The following is a 21,949-nucleotide window of genomic DNA, read 5'->3' as shown; positions in this document are numbered from 1 at the left end:
ATAGATAGAGAGAGAGGGAGAGAGAGAGAGAATAGAGAGAGAGAGAGAGAAGAGGAGGGAGGGGGAAGAAAGAATAAGACAGAGAGAATGTGTGTGTGTGTGTGTGTGTGTGTGTGTGTGTGTGTGTGTGTGTGTGTGTGTGTGTGTGTGTGTGCATGTTTGTGTGTGTGTGTGTGTGTGTGTCGGTATCTGTGTCTGTGTGTGTGAGGGGGGTCTCTGTATGTGTTTTTGTGAGCCTGTTTTTGTGTGCCTGTGTGGGGCGGGGATGTAGCTCAGTCGGTAGCGCGCTGGATTTGTATCCAGTTGGCCGCTGTCAGCATGAGTTCGTCCCCACGTTCGGCGAGAGATTTATTTCTCAGAGTCAACTTTGTGTGCAGACTCTCCTCGGTGTCCGAACACCCCCGTGTGTAAACGCAAGCACAAGACCAAGTGCGCACGAAAAAGATCCTGTAATCCATGTCAGAGTTTGGTGGGTTATAGAAACACGAAAATACCCAGCATGCTTCCTCCGAAAACGGCGTATGGCTGCCTAAATGGCGGGGTAAAAAACGGTCATACACGTAAAATGCCACTCGTGCAAAAAACACGAGTGTACGTGGGAGTTTCAGCCCACGAACGCAGAAGAAGAAGAAGAAGTGTGTGTGTGTGTGTGTGTGTGTGTGTGTGTGTGTGTCTGTGTCTGTGCGTGTGTGTCTCTGTGTGTGTGTGTGTGTGTGTGTGTGTCTGTGTGTCTCTGTGTGTCTGTGTGTGTGTGTGTCTGTGTCTGTGTCTTGTCTGTGTGTCTTTGTGTGTCTGTGTGTGCGTGCCAGTGCCGGGCATTTCCCATTGTGAAATGCGTTCATTTCATTGATTGTTTTTGCAAGCGAGAATATCTCCAGGGCTGGTGAACATGAACGTCAGTTTGTGCATGATCGTTCCACAAAGTGTCCGGTCTGTAGGTAAATTGGTCCGATTTTGACCTACCCTCCAAACGGTATTCCAAATAACCCCTTCGAAATTGTCAATGACACGAACGCTTTCCTGTACAGGGACTCCCTGAACCTAGCTGTAACTGTTGTCTTCAGATGACAAATGATCTGGGGAGTATTTCTGTTTACTCGGACATTTAGATATTTCAAAAGGTAAATGTCTTGAAGGTATAATTTGCGTGAGAGTGTCCACCCCTAAATGTCACACCTCGTACTGTTGAGGCGATCCCCGAATTTAGAATTTGTTTTTGAGCACAAAAGTCAGACTACTTGCCCTACAAAATTGCCACTTTGTGGACTAATTATGCCTAACCTAAAGTTTATGGATTAACTAATTACTTCTACATCTCTTTACCAAATATGAAGCACTACGTTTTGTGGATTGCATTTTTGGGGGGTCATCCTGTATTTCACCAGATACCAGATACCCAATGTAGCTAGGGAGAGGGGCTTATCTCCCTTTTTACATGACTGTTACAGCTTGTACTACAGTCGAACCGGTCCCCAACGACCACCTAAGGGAACAAGCAAAAGGGGTCCTTGTGGACAGGTGGTCGCTATGGAAAGGTGGTCGCTATGGAAAGGTGGTCGCTATGGAAAGGTGGTCGCTATGGAAAGGTGGTCGCTATGGAAAGGTGGTCGCTATGGAAAGGTGGTCGCTATGGAAAGGTGGTCGCTATGGAAAGTTGGTTGCTATGGAAAGGTGGTCGCTATGGAAAAGTGGTTGCTATGGAAATGTGGTCGCTATGGAAGGTGAATTATACAGAAAAGTACTGCGTCAGGGATCCTCTCCAGTGGTGGTTATGGAAAGGTGAATTATACAGAAAAGTACTGCGTCAGAGATCCTCTCCAGTGGTGGTTATGGAAAGGTGGTCGTTATCAAGAGTTAGTCGCTAGGGAAGGTTCGACTGTACCTTTTTTCTTTACCCGACGGCGATGACGACGATGATGATGACGATGGCTACGAGAAGGAGGAGGAGGAAGAGGGAAAGTTCGCAAATTCTGGCGAAGCGACGGCGATTTCAATAAGTTTCGGTGTTCCACCGACTTTCAACGCCACACAAAATTCTCTGCCCCCCTCCTCCTCCCCCCCCCCCCCCACCTTTACCTCCACCCACTCCCCATCAACCATCCTTTCCATGTCAATGTCACCGATTCAGTTCAGATCGATTGACACTCACTCAATTATATATTTTTTTTACACGGCCATTTTGCCATAAGCCATACCGCACTCATTGTGACTCAAAGGAAGTCCTGTTACGAGCTAATTACCACTTTTCTCATTCTGTGTCTTATCTGTCCCCGTTATCTCTCTCGGCAGCGCCTCACACCGGGGAGACACCGATTAGCCATCCACGTCAGAGCGGGTACGACGTCATTAGGAGTCAAGGTAGGAGTTGCGTCACTGCGTCGGGCTGGAACCAGACAAAACGCTTCCGCGGTTCCGGAGGAGTGGGTTTCTATCCCCCCCTCTGCGGTCGGGGGGACCCCCAGGTGAAAGTGACAACTTGTCAATCGTCTCCCCACACCTCTGTCCCCACAATCCCTCGCACCGCTCACGTGGCTCGCTCGTGCTAATTTGATCGCGGACGTTCGCCGCGCGGCGTCGCGTGACTTTGATCACATTTGATTGCTTTTTGTCGCGATTCACCTTGTCTCGGACCATGGGGGTGGGGTCGGGCCAGGCAGGATATTAAGCTCGTTGCCGTGCAAATTAATTACCACGCATTATCAATTAATTTCAAAAAGACTGCTCGCCTGCTTTTCTCGGTTCAGTCGTTGCTTTTTAACTGTTTGTGCAAATAGGACTCTGGAAGGGTTACTTCTGCAAATAGGCTTTTTGAAAGGTTATGGTTTGTCGTGCAAATAGGCCACTTGAAGGGCTGCCTCTGCAAATAGGACTCTTGAAAGGTGTCTTGTGCAGGAAGGACTCTTATGAGGTTACTAGTGCAAAAGGAAGTCTTGGAAGTGGATTATGCAAATAAGACACTCGAAATACTACTTTGAGTCTCTGACAGTACACGTAAAGCCCAGAAGCTACCATTAGAGTGCAAACAGTTCGTCCGGAAATATTTGTGCAGCGCTTCTGCTTCAAGTGTTTGATCTCAAGTTGGGGTCAGAGGTTAATACATCCTCATGCAGTGAATAATTGAAATGTGAAATACGCTTTTCCTCGCAAAACGCAAAATACACAGTGTATTCAATTCAGACGTTAACCATGCTTTTCAACCTTACTCTTTGTACGGGTATTTCTATGATGACGACGACGACGATGACGACGATGACGATGACGATGACGATGATGATGATGATGATGATGATGATGATGATGATGATGATGATGATGATGATGATGAATCCAGCCATGAATCAATCAATCAATCACGGCCAGAATGTTCTTTTAACCTGAGATGTAAACGTTTCCCGTATCTATAACCGCAGATAAACAATACAAGCCTAGACAGTCTTGACGACGGGGCAAAGGGGAAAGTGGTACAAAGGGGAAAGTGGTACGAAAGGGATAGATACCATTTACATTTGCAGATACTGAAGTGAAAGGTATTTCATTTAGTTACCGAAGGTCTGTGATGTTTCAAAACAACATGTACCTATATTCATAAAGTTGCATGAAAGTGGACAAGAAGGCTGTTGAAAGCCGTTTCAAATTATATTTTTTGTGTGCAAATCGTTAGTTGCTTTCATGTACATGCATTATAAATATTCAATGTTTTAAATCTTGCACTGCCAAACAAATGTCCTTATCCTGGGTAAGGCTAAGAATTCTTCGAATTTTGAGTCCTTCCACAGACCGAAGAAAATACACCTGCGGAACCTAAAACTTGGCACTGGCGATTAAGCGCTATGGCAGACAGCACTCTTGTGTTGCCCCCAGCAACCGCCCGCATCCCCCCAAAGTCCCTCATCCCCCGGCGCCGTTCACTGTGTCCCCGTGGCGGGCTCGACGCCCTGAATGAGCTGCAACGACCTTCGTGACGTCGCTCGCTTGTTGGGAGAGAACTCTGGCTGGATCTGCGCGGTTCTCTCCCTTGCACACCTGTACAAACTGCGGGAGAGGGCCGCCGCGGTCTGGGAAAATCTGCAGCTCCAGTGACCTCCCCTTGATACCCTCTTGGTTGGAGATTTCGAGTATGGTGGTGTACTAGTGCCAAAAGTGAAAATTACTTGAAGATCTGATGGCGATGTTCACTTAAATGACTACAAAATATGACGCTGAAATACACATTTTAATAAGTACATTTTCATAATTTGTATTATGAAGTATAATATAATACCTAACGGAAGGAGGGAACAAAATTGTGGATTACAAAGAAGACCGCTTTTGGTTTTTTATATTTAGTCAAGTTTTGACTAAATATTTTAACATCGAGGGGGAATCGAAACGAGGGTCGTGGTGTATGTGCGTGCGTGTGTGTGTCTGTGTGTGTGTGTAGAGCGATTCAGACTAAACTACTGGACCGATCTTTATGAAATTTGACATGAGAGTTCCTGGGTATGAAATCCCCGAACGTTTTTTTCATTTTTTTGATAAATGTCTTTGATGACGTCATATCCGGCTTTTCGTGAAAGTTGAGGCGGCACTGTCACGCCCTCATTTTTCAACCAAATTGGTTGAAATTTTGGTCAAGTAATCTTCGACGAAGCCCGGACTTCGGTATTGCATTTCAGCTTGGTGGCTTAAAAATTAATTAATGACTTTTGTCATTAAAAATCTGAAAATTGTAAAAAAAAATAAAAATTTATAAAACGATCCAAATTTACGTTTATCTTATTCTCCATCATTTGCTGATTCCAAAAACATATAAATATGTTATATTCGGATTAAAAACAAGCTCTGAAAATTAAATATATAAAAATTATTATCAAAATTAAATTGTCCAAATCAATTTAAAAACACTTTCATCTTATTCCTTGTTGGTTCCTGATTCCAAAAACATATAGATATGATATGTTTGGATTAAAAACACGCTCAGAAAGTTAAAACAAAGAGAGGTACAGAAAAGCGTGCTATCCTTCTTAGCGCAACTACTATCCCGCTCTTCTTGTCAATTTCACTGCCTTTGCCATGAGCGGTGGACTGACGATGCTACGAGTATACGGTCTTGCTGAAAAATGGCATTGCGTTCAGTTTCATTCTGTGAGTTCGACAGCTACTTGACTAAATATTGTATTTTCGCCTTACGCGACTTGTTTTAATCATGCTTAGCTCTTACCAGTTCGGGGGTTTTAGGGCATATTTTACAGTGCTGTTGGTGCCTACTTGCCGAGTGGCTATCTGGGGTCATATTCTAAATGAAATATAGAAAGTTATATATCAAATGAAAGGAAAATGAATAAGCTTTTCATATTTGCAAAGAGAATTGTGCTATCTTTAAAGGTAAAAAAGGTTATGGGGGTGACAACATGATTTTTTGTTGAAATTTGTACGCCCATTTTTTGGAACACGTGACAAACACAAAGAAGACATTTTTTTTTGTTCAGTTTATTTTAGATATGCTGCTAACTAGTCTGTTTTGGCATTCATTTGACATAACATAGCAAAGTTTTATTGAGTTTTGCTGATAAACAAAAAAGTTATTGTCACCTGAATACCCCCACCCAAATTTCAAAGTTGGACGTTTCATGACATACGCATGCCTAAGGCCAAAAAACAATAGTCTGTTTACGGTATCCCGACCGACCCTATTTTTTCGCGCGACCCTAGACTTTTTTTTGGCAAAATAACTTAAAAATATGGTTTTTTGAAGAAAGAAAGAAAAGGCCCGACCTACCGACCCTTTTTTTTTGGCCTATGTTACCGTTAACAGACTATTTTTTTTTTTTGGGGGGGGGCCTAATAATGCATTCATAACTAACTTTTAACAAAAACCCAGCTTGTTTCTGTCATAAAGTGTGTCTAACATATGAGTTTATTCACTGTCCGACCCATCCAATGTAAAATAACCCATTTTTTTTCGATAATTAGATAATTGGTCAGTGGAAAACTACAGGGGGCGGGGCATCGTAAGCTTGCTCACGATGGGTAAGGGAGCGAACTGGTAAGAGTTGCCTGCTGATGTTAACAGACCGAAATACCGCTGAAAGGCCGATCTCTTGCATAATATGATAACAAAGGAGACTGAGCTTGGCACTACATGGTGATAGATGCCCATTCCAAAATAGCAGTCATCATGACTTTCGGTCCTAGTCATATATCCCCCTAACCCTAACCCCAAGCAAGCAAGCAAGAACAGAGAGAGAGAGAGAGAGAGAGAGAGAGAGAGAGAGAGAGAGAGAGAGAGAGACAGAGAGAGACAGAGAGAGAGACAGAGAGAGAGACAGAGAGAGACAGAGAGAGAGACAGAGAGAGAGAGAGACACACACACACACACACAGACAGAGAGACAGACAGAGACAGAGAGACAGACAGAGACAGAGAGACAGACAGAGACAGAGAGACAGATATATATAGAGAGAGACAGAGAGACAGAGAGAGAGAGAGACAGAGACAGACAGACAGAGAGACAGAGAGAGAGAGAGAGAGAGAGAGAGAGAGAGAGAGAGAGAGAGAGAGAGAGAGAGAGATGATGATCATGATGGAACTTTATTTTTCAAGGATAGACTGAGGTTTAAGGCGACGTCTTTTCTTACAACCGGTCCTTACTTCTAATACAAATGTCTAATAAATAATAAACAAGTAAAGCAACATGACAAATAAACAAATTAAACGAACTAGAGAGCGAGAGAAAGAGAGAGAGAGAGAGAGAGAGAGAGAGAGAGAGAGAGAGAGAGAGAGAGAGAGAGAGAGAGAGGACTCTTTAAAACTGTGACCAAGACTGTGCTTGAAAACGGGACGCACGTGAAATAAGTTGTGAAGCAGCCAAGACTGGCAAGGGTCTGTGATCGCTCTATGTTTAGGCCTTATTTACATAATCTGTGATGCTGCTTTTCAATTCATCATTTCTAGGGTATAATTCTTAAAATCATGCTTGAATCATAGTTTGAATTAAAAGACAAACAAGCAACTAGTAAGTTTGTTCCACTGTCTTATTTTCAAAAGTACTCAATGCGTCTAAATCAAAACAGAACTGGTCAGAGATCATGCAAATATCGGTAACCAGCAAAGGCACTAAGACCATCAAAAGTAGGGTATATAAATTATAAACTAGCATTCACGATCAGACACTAAGACCATCAAAAGTAGGGTATATAAATCATAAACTATCATTCACGATCACACACTAAGACCATCAAAAGTAGGGTATATAAATCATAAACTATCATTCACGATCAGACACTAAGACCATCAAAAGTAGGGTATATAAATCATAAACTATCATTGACGATCAGACACTAAGACCATCAAAAGTAGGGTATATAAATCATAAACTAGCATTGACGATCAGACACTAAGACCATCAAAAGTAGGGTATATAAATTATAAACTAGCATTCACGATCAGACACGCTAAGAACCAAACACTGCTGCGGCACGTGAGACCGATCCGCCTCGTAACTATGACACCAGAACGAAAGTCAAAAGTGACCCACAATGGCAGCGCTGACTGCAAAAACAGACTCAAAACGAATCCATGATGCTATTTGCCACAATTTGCTTGGGTCCCTCGATGTCCGTGAGCTGGCGCGGCAACCATCCCTTGCGATATTTTTTTGTCTTGTCTGTTTTTATTTGGTTTAACAAACAACCAAACCACTGTAATTAGCAAAATGTCTTAATTCGCTGAATAATAATGGGTTCTTTCATACGTTAAATCACAGAAGTCATATCTACCCGTATACATAATTTTTTTTATAACCCTAACCCTAACCCTAACTGAGGAGTGAACCGAAAGTAGGCCTATAACATGAGATAAAAGCAGTGCTATTAGTATTAGAAAAAGTGAACACTTGAAGTATCAGCAATGGTACCAATTATCGCCCTAGTCTGTTCAATAAATACGTTTGGCTCAATACTTTTTTGTTCCACATTAGGGCCGAAAGCCTTCACTGTTATCGTCTTTAGCAAACTTCCAGTTTGGACCTTTTTCAAAAAGAAGAAAAAATCAAACTGTAATTTGTTGAGTGTTGAGCCAGTTCCACTGCAAACGATCAAGAATAAACTAAAGTGTTAATCAGTCTGACATCATCGTCGTCGTCGTCGTCGTCGCCGTCGCCGTCATCATCATCGTCGTCATCGTCATCATCATCATCATCATCGTCGTCGTCGTCGTCGTCGTCATCATCCATCATCCATCATCATCATCATCATCATCATCATCATCATCATCATCATCATCATCATCAATCATCATCATCGTCATCATCATCGTCATCATCATCATCCATCATCATCATCATCATCAATCATCATCATCATCATCATCATCATCATCATCATCATCATCATCATCGTCATCATCAATCATCAATCATCAATCATCAATCATCAATCATCATCATCATCATCATCATCATCATCATCATCGTCATCGTCGTCATCATCATCATCATCATCAATTTTGGCAAGAATCACGGTGTATTGTTGACTTTTGGCATCAGTATGCCGTCATACACCACCGCATTACGACAGCTTACATCACTTGTTCCGATAGGGGCACCGAACGGCGTGCGATGCGCGTGCGCCGTCACAAAGTTGCCAGATGTATGTGTGAAAGGGACTACATTCATGGATTTCAACCTCCGACACGAGGCCCCCGTGCCTGTGCGTCGCCAATATTGCCAGGTCATCTAAGGTCGACGGCCACGCGCGCGCGCCCCTATGAATTTTTTAGAGCTCGCGCTGCTGTTTTGTGCATGACGAGAGAGAAAGGATAAAAATCAGGAATATGACGATGTCGTTTGATTGAAGTGGCTCTTGTCTGGGCGTGTATGAGACCAATTGCTGATTGATTTTTCTTTTCTTCTCGTGTTATGATTGTCGCTGCCTCTGACAAAACTGTCTCTGTCTTCACAATTCCGTGTCCTCTCCCCTCCCTCCCTCCTCCTTTCCACTCCAGCTGAATCTTTAGTTCTTCTCATCTCACCATAATCTTGTCTTCATTGGAATTGGGGGAGGGGGTGGTGGTTTGGATGCTGGGAAAAGGGGAGAGGGCCCCAAAGGGGGAGGGGGGGGGTATCATCACGATCACGGGAAGGGAAATTTTAGCTTTCACGATCACAGTTACCTTGATTTTTGTTTTCACGATCACAAACACCTTGACGAATAGAGGATCATAGAGTGATACAGCTGTGAAAAATGTACGTTGAAAATAACATGCTTTGAAATAATGCCCATCACGATCACGAAAACAAATGACGATCACGATCACGATACTTGATTTGTTTTGTCATCACGGATCACCGGCAAAGTCCCATCACGATCACAGAAATGGAAATTTCGGCTATCACGGTCACAGAAAGGTCAAAAAACAAGATCACGATCACGATTTTAAACCCTTTGGGACCCTCAGGGGAGGAGGAAGAAGAGAAGCCGAGAAAGAGATAGAGAGAGAGAGAGAGAGAGAGAGAGAGAGAGAGAGAGGGGGGAGAGGGAGAGAGACAGAGAGACAGGGAGAGGGAGAGAAAGATGGAGAGAGAGAGAGAGAGAGAGAGAGAGAGGGAGAGAGAGAGAGAGAGAGGGAGGGATGGGTGGGGGTGATCAAGTCAAAATAAATGAAAGAGAAGAAGACGCGAGTAAAACAAGTCGGATAACATTTTAGCCAGGATATTGATTAACACATCGATACCACGTACGTTTTTTTCTCAGATAATAAATACATCGATGCATACATTTTAAATCTTCGAAGCTGAAATGCAATCTCAATTTCTGCACCGGTTAAAAGAATGTTTGAACAACATTTGAATGAATGTAATTGAAAAATGGGGTCGCCACAGTGCCGCCTCAACTTTTTTCCGAAAAGCCAGATATGACGTCATAAATCGTTTCACCCCTGGGGGTATCATCTGGAAGAGTTTACCTGTAAAGTTTCCTTAATATTTGTCCAGTAGTTTTCTGTGAATCGCTCTATACACACACAACTTGAACAGGTGATGAGGTGCGCCAATGGAACATGGTATCTTGAATGCATCCTGGTCGGGATGAACAGTCTGATTTTTCATTTGCTTTTCCAGATTACCTCTCTCTTTTTCTCTCTGTGTCTGTCTCTGTCTCTCTCTCTCTCTTTCTCTCTGTGTCTGTCTCTGTCTCTCTCTCTCTCTTCCTCTCTGTGTCTGTCTCTGTCTCTCTCTCTCCCTCTCTGTGTCTGTCTCTCTCTCTCTCCCTCTCTGTGTCTGTCTCTGTCTCTCTCTCTCTCTCCCTCTCTGTGTCTGTCTCTGTCTCTCTCTCTCTCCCTCCAGCCCCACCCCTCCCCCATCTCTCTCCAGCAAAATAGTTACAATTTCTGTTGGCCGGCGAATCTAATCAAGGTTCAACCATGTAAAACAGATTTCACGCCACAGTGAAGGGCGGTCACGTGCCACGATACAAACTACAACTCACGCACGTTACAATCGGGAAAATGACAGCCGTAGGGCTTCAACAATAGGCCGTAGGCAACTACAAATACGATTGAAGCGACAAGAAATAAGCAGCTAATACGCGAGCGAAGTTGTTAGCACAAAAAGGAGAATCTTAATTATTATTGCCTCAGCCAAAAGAAGAATAAGATCGCTGAGAAAAGAACCACAAAGATGGGGGGAAAAAGGGAAAATGTTAATTATTACTGGCTTGGAGAGAATAAGACCTAATTATGACCACCATAGGCAAGGCCTCGTATAGGAAAGGAGGAATTAGGCATGATTATTACAGCCACAAGCCCCTTTTTACACGGGAGCCTTAGTTTCGCCATAGGGGTCTCCGCAGAGAGCGACCCTAAGGAGATTGTAGCGACGTGTTGCAAGCCAAGTCTGGCATCAATATTTAAATGTGTCTGCGGTCCGGCGCGTGCCCCCTGGCTTTGAGAGCTGTCCGCTACAGGGGAGGGGGGGAAGAGGGGCACAATGGGGCACGAGACAGGCGCGCGCTACGAGGACGCGGGGGATTAGAAGCGTGACGTCAGGTGTGACGGGAGATCTTCGGGGATCTTGGCGTCATGCATGCTCGTTTGCTGTCGTCACACTGAACGTCTTCTTCAGGTGTTATTGCTGTATGCATTATGAGTCTGGGAAAAGAGCTGGGGGAGAGCTGTACATACTTATTGTGCCAAAGAGCTGGGTTTATCGTCAACATAATCGTCGTCGTAGTCAGACCAACGTCGATGTCGGTGGCATCATCGTCGTCGTCATCGTCGTTCTTGTTCTTCTTGTTCTTGTTCTTCTTTTTCTTTTTTTCCTCTTCCAAAGACACTGATGTGGGGGAGGGAAGGGGGGCGCCGATGGGGATCGGAAGGGGTTGGGGAGGTTGCGGTAGGGGGGAGAGGGGGATGGACACCGGTGTTGGGCTTGGTGGGTGAATGATTGGAATCTGTTGGCCAATGGAGGAAGGAGAAGTCTAACTGTAACAGTAGAAATCAAGGGCTACATTCACACCTGGGTGGCCGAGTTTCCTAACCAAGGTGGTGGGTTCAAGTGCTAGTCTTTCGGATGAGACGAAAAACCGAGGTCCCTTCGTGTACACTACATTGGGGTGTGCACGTTAAAGATCCCACGATTGACAAAAGGGTCTTTCCTGGCAAAATTGGTTAGGCATAGATAAAAAAAAAATGTCCACCAAAATACCCGTGTGACTTGGAATAATAGGCCGTGAAAAGTAGGATATGCGCCGAAATGGCTGCGATCTGCTGGTCGATGTGAATGCGTGATGTATTGTGTAAAAAAAAAAATCCATCTCACACAGCATAAATAGATCCCTTCGCCTTGAGTCCGAGTCTGGAGATCTATACGCGCGTGATATAAGACTTCATATATAATCAGTGACAGAAGAGTGCTATGCGCAGAGCGAAGATAGTGCAAGGTCGTCAAGTTGAAAGATGGGCGCAGTGGCCGAGTGGGTAAGACGTCGGCCTCCCAAGCGGAAGGTCGTGGGTTCGAATCCCGGCCGCGCCTGCTGGGTTAAGGGTGGAGATTTGTCCGATCTCCCAGGTCAACGTATGTGCAGACCTGCTAGTGCCTTATCCCCTTCGTGTGAACACGCAAGCACAAGACCAAGTGCACACGGAAACGATCCTGTAATCCATGTCAGAGTTCGGTTGGTTATAGAAACACGAAAATACCCAGTATGCTTCCCCCGAAAGCGGCGCATGGCTGCCTAAATGGCGGGCTAAAACGGTCATACACGTAAAAACCCATTCGTGCAAAAACATGAGTGAACGTGGGGGTTTCAGCCCATGAACGAAGAAGAAGAAGAAGAAGCAGAAGAAGAAGAAGACGAATGATGAGCACGTACAGATCATGATGATATGGACTGTCGAACGCAAACCTTGGAATCGTTTCTTTTCTTCCATTCTGCATTATAAAAGAGAAATAGGATTTATAAAGAGAAAGGAAAAAAAAGACTTAGATTTTTCCCCTCAAATTTATGATTTGTTCGTGCGATTACAAAAAGGTCGTTTCTCGAATACATTGTCGTGTAAGTATAATATCAGCTGTATAACCAGACAGTTTTATAAGTGATGTCTTTTAGGTACAGGGTGACCCCCCTAAAAATGCCATCCATGAAAATGCTAATAACTAATGGTTTACCTGATGGTTTACATGGTGGTTTACATGATGGTTTACATGGTGGTTTACCTGATGGTTTACGTGGTGGTTTACATGATGGTTTATATGATGGTTTACCGGATGGTTTACATGGTGGTTTACATGATGGTTTACATGGTGGTTTACATGATGGTTTACTTGGTGGTTTACCTGATGGTTTACATGCTGGTTTACATGATGGTTTACCTGATGGTTTTTATGATGGTTTACATGATGGTTTACATGATGGTTTACATGATGGTTTACATGGTGGTTTACATGATGGTTTACATGGTGGTTTACATGATGGTTTACATGGTGGTTTACCTGATGGTTTACATGGTGGTTTACATGATGGTTTATATGATGGTTTACTGGATGGTTTACATGGTGGTTTACATGCTGGTTTACATGATGGTTTGCATGGTGGTTTACATGATGGTTTACATGATGGTTTACATGGTGGTTTATATGATGATTTACATGATGGTTTACATGTTGGTTTACATGGGAAGGAAGGTGTCTTATTTGTCGTTGGCAATACAAAAGCCAGCACTGAGCTTCTCGAAACAAAAAGCGTACATGTTTGACACAAGAAAAACCGCAACGCCACTATGTTTAAGTGAAAATGGATATCTTCCAAATACATGTACAACTAGATATAATCTGTGGATTTCTTGACAGATGTCTCGCGGGACTATTTTTTGGACTATTTTGTGAAGTTATACGACGCCTTTCAAAGGCACCAGCGCCTACCCTTGTCACGAAATCTTCAGTCTATCTGACATAAACACACACAACAATAGTCCCGGTCGTATTTTCCGATTCGCCAACAGACCCTCGACAAATCCCTGTTCACGGAAACAGTCAAAGAAGACAATCCCGTCGTATCGTTTACCATAGAAACCTCAAACAATTGTTTATACTTCAACGGCTCACGCGAATCGAGAAGCAAAAGGGAAGAAAAATTAAGGAGAATCAGCGTATCCCCGGACCCGTGGGTACGAACAGGCTATAATTATGACCACGGTAAAGTTATACATCTTCATCACCAGTTAAACACACAACCCTCTGTCCTTTTCTTGCCGTCTAGAATCGGTCGAGACGGAATTACAGAGAAGTGGATAAGAGCTAAATGGATCCGAGTTTACGAGGCCTGGGGAATATTAATGGTTAGAGCAGTAAAGCGTTCCAGTTTCAGATATGTTCCAGAGAGCTGAACGAACTAACGGGCAATTGCCAAGTTTTTGTTCTTCGGTCTTTGATTTTCTTTGGAGGAAGAAAAGGCTGCGGTCTTGTACAGGGTTTAGCTTTCAAAGGAGACACAAAAGAAGGCAGAAGAACAATCGTTTGGCGTGGAGGCAGAGGATGGTGGTGCTGCATTGTTCTAACACGTGTCCTCAAGATCACCACCACTGTTGCAGACAACCAGTGTAACGTAAGACTGTGGAGGGAAGGGGCAGGAACATAAACTTACCAGCTATCTAATAAGAGTGCCCCGCCCTCCCATCACGCAGCGTCTGTGATTCGTGAACATTTAAAGCGACATGTCCCGTTTGTAATTTTTTTATTTATTTTTTTTTTAGCGCATCAGCAGATAATGCCTCTAATATGGGTAGGACGACGACTGAGGACGTAAAACCTGATATCAATTGGGCGAAGTCGACTTCTCAAAGTCTAGGTCACGAAGCTCGCTGCATGAAGCTTTGGCACTGACTTCTCAAAGTCTAGGTCACGAAGCTCGCTGCATGAAGCTTTGGCACTGACTTCTCAAAGTCTAGGTCACGAAGCTCGCTGCATGAAGCTTTGGCACTGACTTCTCAAAGTCTAGGTCACGAAGCTCGCTGCATGAAGCTTTGGCACTGACTTCTCAAAGTCTAGGTCACGAAGCTCGCTGCATGAAGCTTTGGCACTGACTTCTCAAAGTCTAGGTCACGAAGCTCGCTGCATGAAGCTTTGGCACTGACTTCTCAAAGTCTAGGTCACGAAGCTCGCTGCATGAAGCTTTGGCACTGACTTCTCAAAGTCTAGGTCACGAAGCTCGCTGCATGAAGCTTTGGCACTGACTTCTCAAAGTCTAGGTCACGAAGCTCGCTGCATGAAGCTTTGGCACTGACTTCTCAAAGTCTAGGTCACGAAGCTCGCTGCATGAAGCTTTGGCACTGACTTCTCAAAGTCTAGGTCACGAAGCTCGCTGCATGAAGCTTTGGCACTGACTTCTCAAAGTCTAGGTCACGAAGCTCGCTGCATGAAGCTTTGGCACTGACTTCTCAAAGTCTAGGTCACGAAGCTCGCTGCATGAAGCTTTGGCACTGACTTCTCAAAGTCTAGGTCACGAAGCTCGCTGCATGAAGCTTTGGCACTGACTTCTCAAAGTCTAGGTCACGAAGTTCGCTGCATGAAGCTTTGGCACTGACTTCTCAAAGTCTAGGTCACGAAGCTCGCTGCATGAAGCTTTGGCACTGACTTCTCAAAGTCTAGGTCACGAAGCTCGCTGCATGAAGCTTTGGCACTGACTTCTCAAAGTCTAGGTCACGAAGCTCGCTGCATGAAGCTTTGGCACTGACTTCTCAAAGTCTAGGTCACGAAGCTCGCTGCATGAAGCTTTGGCACTGACTTCTCAAAGTCTAGGTCACGAAGCTCGTTGCATGAAGCTTTGGCACTGACTTCTCAAAGTCTAGGTCACGAAGCTCGCTGCATGAAGCTTTGGCACTGACTTCTCAAAGTCTAGGTCACGAAGCTCGCTGCATGAAGCTTTGGCACTGACTTCTCAAAGTCTAGGTCACGAAGCTCGCTGCATGAAGCTTTGGCACTGACTTCTCAAAGTCTAGGTCACGAAGCTCGCTGCATGAAGCTTTGGCACTGACTTCTCAAAGTCTAGGTCACGAAGCTCGCTGCATAAAGCTTTGGCACTGACTTCTCAAAGTCTAGGTCACGAAGCTCGCTGCATAAAGTTTTGGCACTGACTTCTCAAAGTCTAGGTCACGAAGCTCGCTGCATGAAGCTTTGGCACTGACTTCTCAAAGTCTAGGTCACGAAGCTCGCTGCATGAAGCTTTGGCACTGACTTCTCAAAGTCTAGGTCACGAAGCTCGCTGCATGAAGCTTTGGCACTGACTTCTCAAAGTCTAGGTCACGAAGCTCGCTGCATGAAGCTTTGGCACTGACTTCTCAAAGTCTAGGTCACGAAGCTCGCTGCATGAAGCTTTGGCACTGACTTCTCAAAGTCTAGGTCACGAAGCTCGCTGCATGAAGCTTTGGCACTGACTTCTCAAAGTCTAGGTCACGAAGCTCGCTGCATGAAGCTTTGGCACTGACTTCTCAAAGTCTAGGTCACGAAGCTCGCTGCATGAAGCTTTGGCACTGACTTCTCAAAGTCTAGGTCACGAAGCTCGCTGCATGAAGCTTTGGCACTGACTTCTCAAAGTCTAGGTCACGAAGCTCGCTGCGTGAAGCTTTGGCACTGACTTCTCAAAGTCTAGGTCACGAAGCTCGTTGCATGAAGCTTTGGCACTGACTTTTCTGTGAACCAAAAGACTTTCCGAAGTCAAGTTCGGTCTCAATTAGGGAAAGCCTTTATGAATCATCAATTAGTTTTAAAGTGTCACTGCAAAGTCTTAAAAGGGACCAAAAGAGTCTTTGATGACGTTCACATACATTGTTGTTTGTCCGTTTTTTTAAGAATCTATACCTGTGTGGTTTTGACTGTCTGGCTGTTAGGGTTATGATAAAAACTGAACATTTGAGGACAATTGGAATTTTATACAGATTGTGCATGGGAAAACTGAATTTAAAAATATTCTTTCCTGCACGATTAAAACGTAACGCTTTCATCGATTTGCAATAAGTGAGCTTCACTACAGGGTCTTATTTGAAAACAATCGACTATTCAGTATATTGACAGTCAGTTCTGGTCTGCGCACTAAACTGACTCATTCAAGTGATATTTGCTTTACCGTCGAACAGCAGTCGTTTTCCGCTGAGGTCGTTTTGTGTCGGCCGAATATTGTTTCAAGTCGCCGAAAACTTGTACCTCATTTTGGCAGAATTGCCGCACTTCTTCAGGGTGGCATATAATATATAAAGATCGCGTAAAACTGTCTGCGGAAAACTGCCTAAACTTCGGCATAGTTACGAATTAACCGAATGGAAACAACGTAACATACTGAAAGAAAAGCGACCATATGAGATTCACTCAGTGGGACCGCGAACCTCGCACGTGGCTAAATACGTGGTTATAGTCGAAACTTCCATTTTCATTTCGTGCCTTGGAAACAAATCATAGCAATATCCCTGTTTGCAGATTCTGTGAATATTCCGTTCACCCATCTCTACCCCCCCCCCCCCCCCCACCCCCCACCCCTCCCCCTTTTCTCTCCATCTCCGCCCTCCAAACAAAAAAGGTCCACGCGACCCTCCGTCGCATCTTCCTCCTTAAACTTAAGTAATCCCCCCACGTGGCCGGGACAAACCCCCCATTCATACCACTCTCACACGCCACTTTTCACCCTCCAAAGACAGCTCTCCGTTACATACTGAAAGAAAATCGACCATTAGAGACTTACCCAGTAGGAACGTGGCTAAATCGAGTTATAGCCAAACCTCCCATTTTCATCTCGTCAAATTTGCCGGGGAAAAAAAAATCCCAGCACTATCCCTGTTTTCAGATTCTGTGTATGTTTCGTCCACCCCCTCCCCTCACCCCCCCCCCCTTCTCTCTCCATCCCCGCCCTCCCTACCAAAAAAAAAAAAAAAAGTCCACGCGACCCTCCGTCCCATCTTCCTCCTCACACGACCTCAGGTAATCCCCCCACGTGGCCGGGACAAACCCCCCATTCATACCACTCTCACACGCCACTTTTCACCCTCCAAAGACATCTCGCCGTTCATTAACCGTGACCGCCCGCTACCCTACCAGGGATTAGGGGTACACAAAACGGGTACAAGTCGGGGGATAAAATGGACAAAAAGAAAAAAGGGGAGAGAAAGCTGGAAAATAGAGGGAAATGGAGAGAGAAAGAAGAGGGTGAGGAGTGAGGGGGGGGGGGGGGCGTGGGTGGAGGGGGTTTGATGGGAGAAAAAAAAGAGAAAACGGAGAGAGGAAAGAAAGAGGGATGTTTTGACTTCTAGAAGATCACGAAGAAGGTGTGAATTGAGTTTCGGTTTTCTCCTGAGCAAATTAGTGAGAGGAACCTCTCCACCTGTCCCCATTCTGCCAAACGAATTAAAGAAAGACAGAAAGAAAGAAAATGAGAAATAAAGAAAGAGAACAAAAAAAAAAAAGAAGAAAAAAAAGAAAGGAAAGAAATACAGGAAAAAAAGAAGCAGAAAAAAACTCGGCATAAAAAAGTAAACAGAAAAATAAAATGGTAGAGAAAGTAAGAAAAGGCTAAATATTGCTCGAAAGACTTGATTGACGAGAAGGCAAAGTTTCGAAAGAGGTCTAGGTTGGAGTCAGAGTAAATGAACAAACATAAGAAACCAAACATCGCTGACAAATAACATCTTTCAAAGCAAGACAAAACACAACTTTGAGCAACTCATCAACAGCCAACGGACACAACAAGAACTATAGAGAGTAGATGCGACACACTGGCGGACACAACAAGAACTATAGAGAGTAGATGCGACACACTGGCGGGCACAACAAGAACTATAGAGAGTAGATGCGACACACTGACGGGCACAACAAGAACTATAAAGAGTAGATGCGACACACTGGCGGACACAGTAAGAACTATAAAGAGTAAATGCGACACACTGGCGGGCACAATAAGAACTATAGAGAGTAGATGCGACACACTGGCGGGCACAACAAGAACTATAGAGAGTAGATGCGACACACTGACGGGCACAACAAGAACTATAAAGAGTAGATGCGACACACTGGCGGGCACAACAAGAACTATAAAGAGTAGATGCGACACACTGGCGGGCACAACAAGAACTATAGAGAGTAGATGCGACACACTGGCGGTCACAATAAGAACTATAGAGAGTAGTTGCGACACACTGGCGGTCACAATAAGAACTATAGAGAGTAGATGCGACACACTGGCGGGCACAGTAAGAACTATAGAGAGTAGATGCGATACACTGGCCGGCACAATAAGACTATATAGAGAGTAGATGTGACACACTGGCGGACACAATAAGAACTATAAAGAGTAGATGCGACACACTGGCGGGCACAGTATGAACTATAGAGAGTAGATGCGACACACTGGCCGGCACAATAAGACTATATAGAGAGTAGATGCGACACACTGGCGGACACAATAAGAACTATAGAGAGTAGATGCGACACACTGGCCGGCACAATAAGACTATATAGAGAGTAGATGTGACACACTGGCCGGCACAATAAGAACTATAGAGAGTAGATGAGACACACTGGCGGGCACAACAAGAACTATAGAGAGTAGATGCGACACACTGGCGGGCACAATAAGAACTATAGAGAGTAGATGCGACACACTGGCGGACACAATAAGAACTATAGAGAGTAGATGCGACACACTGGCGGGCGCAATAAGAACTATAGAGAGTAGATGCCACACACTGGCGGGCACAATAAGAACTATAGAGAGTAGATGCGACACACTGGTGGGCACAATAAGAACTATAGAGAGTAGATGCGACACACTGGCGGGCACAATAAGAACTATAGAGAGTAGATGCGACACACTGGCGGGCACAATCAGAACTATAGAGAGTAGATGCGACACACTGGCGGGCACAATCAGAACTATAGAGAGTAGATGCGACACACTGGCGGGCACAATAAGAACTATAGAGAGTAGATGCGACACACTGGCGGACACAATAAGAACTATAGAGAGTAGATGCGACACACTGGCGGTCACAACAAGAACTATAGAGAGTAGATGCGACACACTGGCGGGCACAATAAGAACTATAGAGAGTAGATGCGACACACTGGCGGGCACAATAAGAACTATAGAGAGTAGATGCGACACACTGGCGGGCACAATAAGAACTATAGAGAGTAGATGCGACACACTGGTGGACACAGTAAGAACTATAGAGAGTAGATGCGACACACTGGTGGACACAATAAGAACTATAGAGAGTAGATGCGACACACTGGCGGCCACAGTAAGAACTATAGAGAGTAGATGTGACACACTGGCGGACACAATAAGAGCTATAGAGAGTAGATGCGACACACTGGCGGGCACACTAAGAACTATAGAGAGTAGTTGTGACACACTGGCAGGCACAATAAGAACTATAGAGAGTAGATGCGACACACTGGCGGGCACAGTAAGAACTATAGAGAGTAGATGCGACACACTGGCGGGCACAGTAAGAACTATAGAGAGTAGATGCGACACACTGGCCGGCACAATAAGACTATATAGAGAGTAGATGTGACACACTGGCGGACACAATAAGAGCTATAGAGAGTAGATGCGACACACTGGCGGGCACAGTAAGAACTATAGAGAGTAGATGCGATACACTGGCCGGCACAATAAGACTATATAGAGAGTAGATGTGACACACTGGCGGACACAATAAGAACTATAGAGAGTAGATGCGACACACTGGCGGGCACAACAAGAACTATAGAGAGGTAGATGCGACACACTGGCGGCCACAGTAAGAACTATAGAGAGTAGATGCGACACACTGGCGGACACAGTAAGAACTATAGAGAGTAGATGCGACACACTGGCGGACACAATAAGAACTATAGAGAGTAGATGCGACTCACTGGCCGGCACAATAAGACTATATAGAGAGTAGATGTGACACACTGGCGGGCACAATAAGAACTATAGAGAGTAGATGAGACACACTGGCGGACACAATAAGAACTATAGAGAGTAGATGCGACACACTGGCGGGCACAATAAGAACTATAGAGAGTAGATGCGACACACTGGCGGGCACAGTAAGAACTATAGAGAGTAGATGCGACACACTGGCCGGCACAGTAAGAACTATACAGAGTAGTTGCGACACACTGGCGGACACAGTAAGAACTATACAGAGTAGATGCGACACACTGGCGGACACAATAAGAACTATACAGAGTAGTTGCGACACACTGGCGGGCACAGTAAGAACTATAGAGAGAAGATACGACACACTGGCGGGCACAATAAGAACTATAGAGAGTAGATGCGACACACTGGCGGGCACAACAAGAACTATAGAGAGTAGATGCGACACACTGGCGGGCACAATAAGAACTATAGAGAGTAGATGCGACACACTGGTGGGCACAATAAGAACTATAGAGAGTAGATGCGACACACTGGCGGACACAATAAGAACTATAGAGAGTAGATGTGACACACTGGCGGGCACAATAAGAACTATAGAGAGTAGATGCGACACACTGGCGGGCACAATAAGAACTATAGAGAGTAGATGCGACACACTGGCGGGCACAATAAGAACTATAGAGAGTAGATGCGACACACTGGCGGACACAGTAAGAACTATAGAGAGTAGATGCGACACACTGGTGGACACAATAAGAACTATAGAGAGTAGATGCGACACACTGGCGGCCACAGTAAGAACTATAGAGAGTAGATGTGACACACTGGCGGACACAATAAGAGCTATAGAGAGTAGATGCGACACACTGGCGGGCACAGTAAGAACTATAGAGAGTAGATGCGACACACTGGCCGGCACAATAAGAACTATAGAGAGTAGATGCGACACACTGGCGGGCACAGTAAGAACTATAGAGAGTAGATGCGACACACTGGCGGGCACAGTAAGAACTATAGAGAGTAGATGCGACACACTGGCCGGCACAATAAGACTATATAGAGAGTAGATGTGACACACTGGCGGACACAATAAGAGCTATAGAGAGTAGATGCGACACACTGGCGGGCACAGTAAGAACTATAGAGAGTAGATGCGATACACTGGCCGGCACAATAAGACTATATAGAGAGTAGATGTGACACACTGGCGGACACAGTAAGAACTATAGAGAGTAGATGCGACACACTGGCGGGCACAACAAGAACTATAGAGAGTAGATGCGACACACTGGCGGCCACAGTAAGAACTATAGAGAGTAGATGCGACACACTGGCGGACACAGTAAGAACTATAGAGAGTAGTTGCGACACACTGGCGGACACAGTAAGAACTATAGAGAGTAGATGCGACTCACTGGCCGGCACAATAAGACTATATAGAGAGTAGATGTGACACACTGGCCGGCACAATAAGAACTATAGAGAGTAGATGCGACACACTGGCGGGCACAATAAGAACTATAGAGAGTAGATGCGACACACTGGCGGACACA

At 44.8% G+C, this 21,949-nt stretch overlaps 1 non-coding gene across 1 annotated transcript; it reads left to right on the top strand.

Annotated features, from left to right (window-relative positions):
• The first annotated feature begins 11,934 nt into the window (after positions 1–11,934).
• Trnag-ccc (transfer RNA glycine (anticodon CCC)) lies at positions 11,935–12,007 on the top strand. The gene has a single exon. It is a non-coding gene; the product is annotated as a tRNA-Gly (tRNA).
• Positions 12,008–21,949: the final 9,942 nt, after the last annotated feature.

This window comes from Littorina saxatilis, linkage group LG5 (genome assembly GCF_037325665.1).
Source record: "Littorina saxatilis isolate snail1 linkage group LG5, US_GU_Lsax_2.0, whole genome shotgun sequence".
Taxonomy (NCBI): Eukaryota; Metazoa; Mollusca; class Gastropoda; order Littorinimorpha; family Littorinidae; genus Littorina; species Littorina saxatilis.
This window is presented reverse-complemented; position numbering and strand designations above follow the sequence as displayed.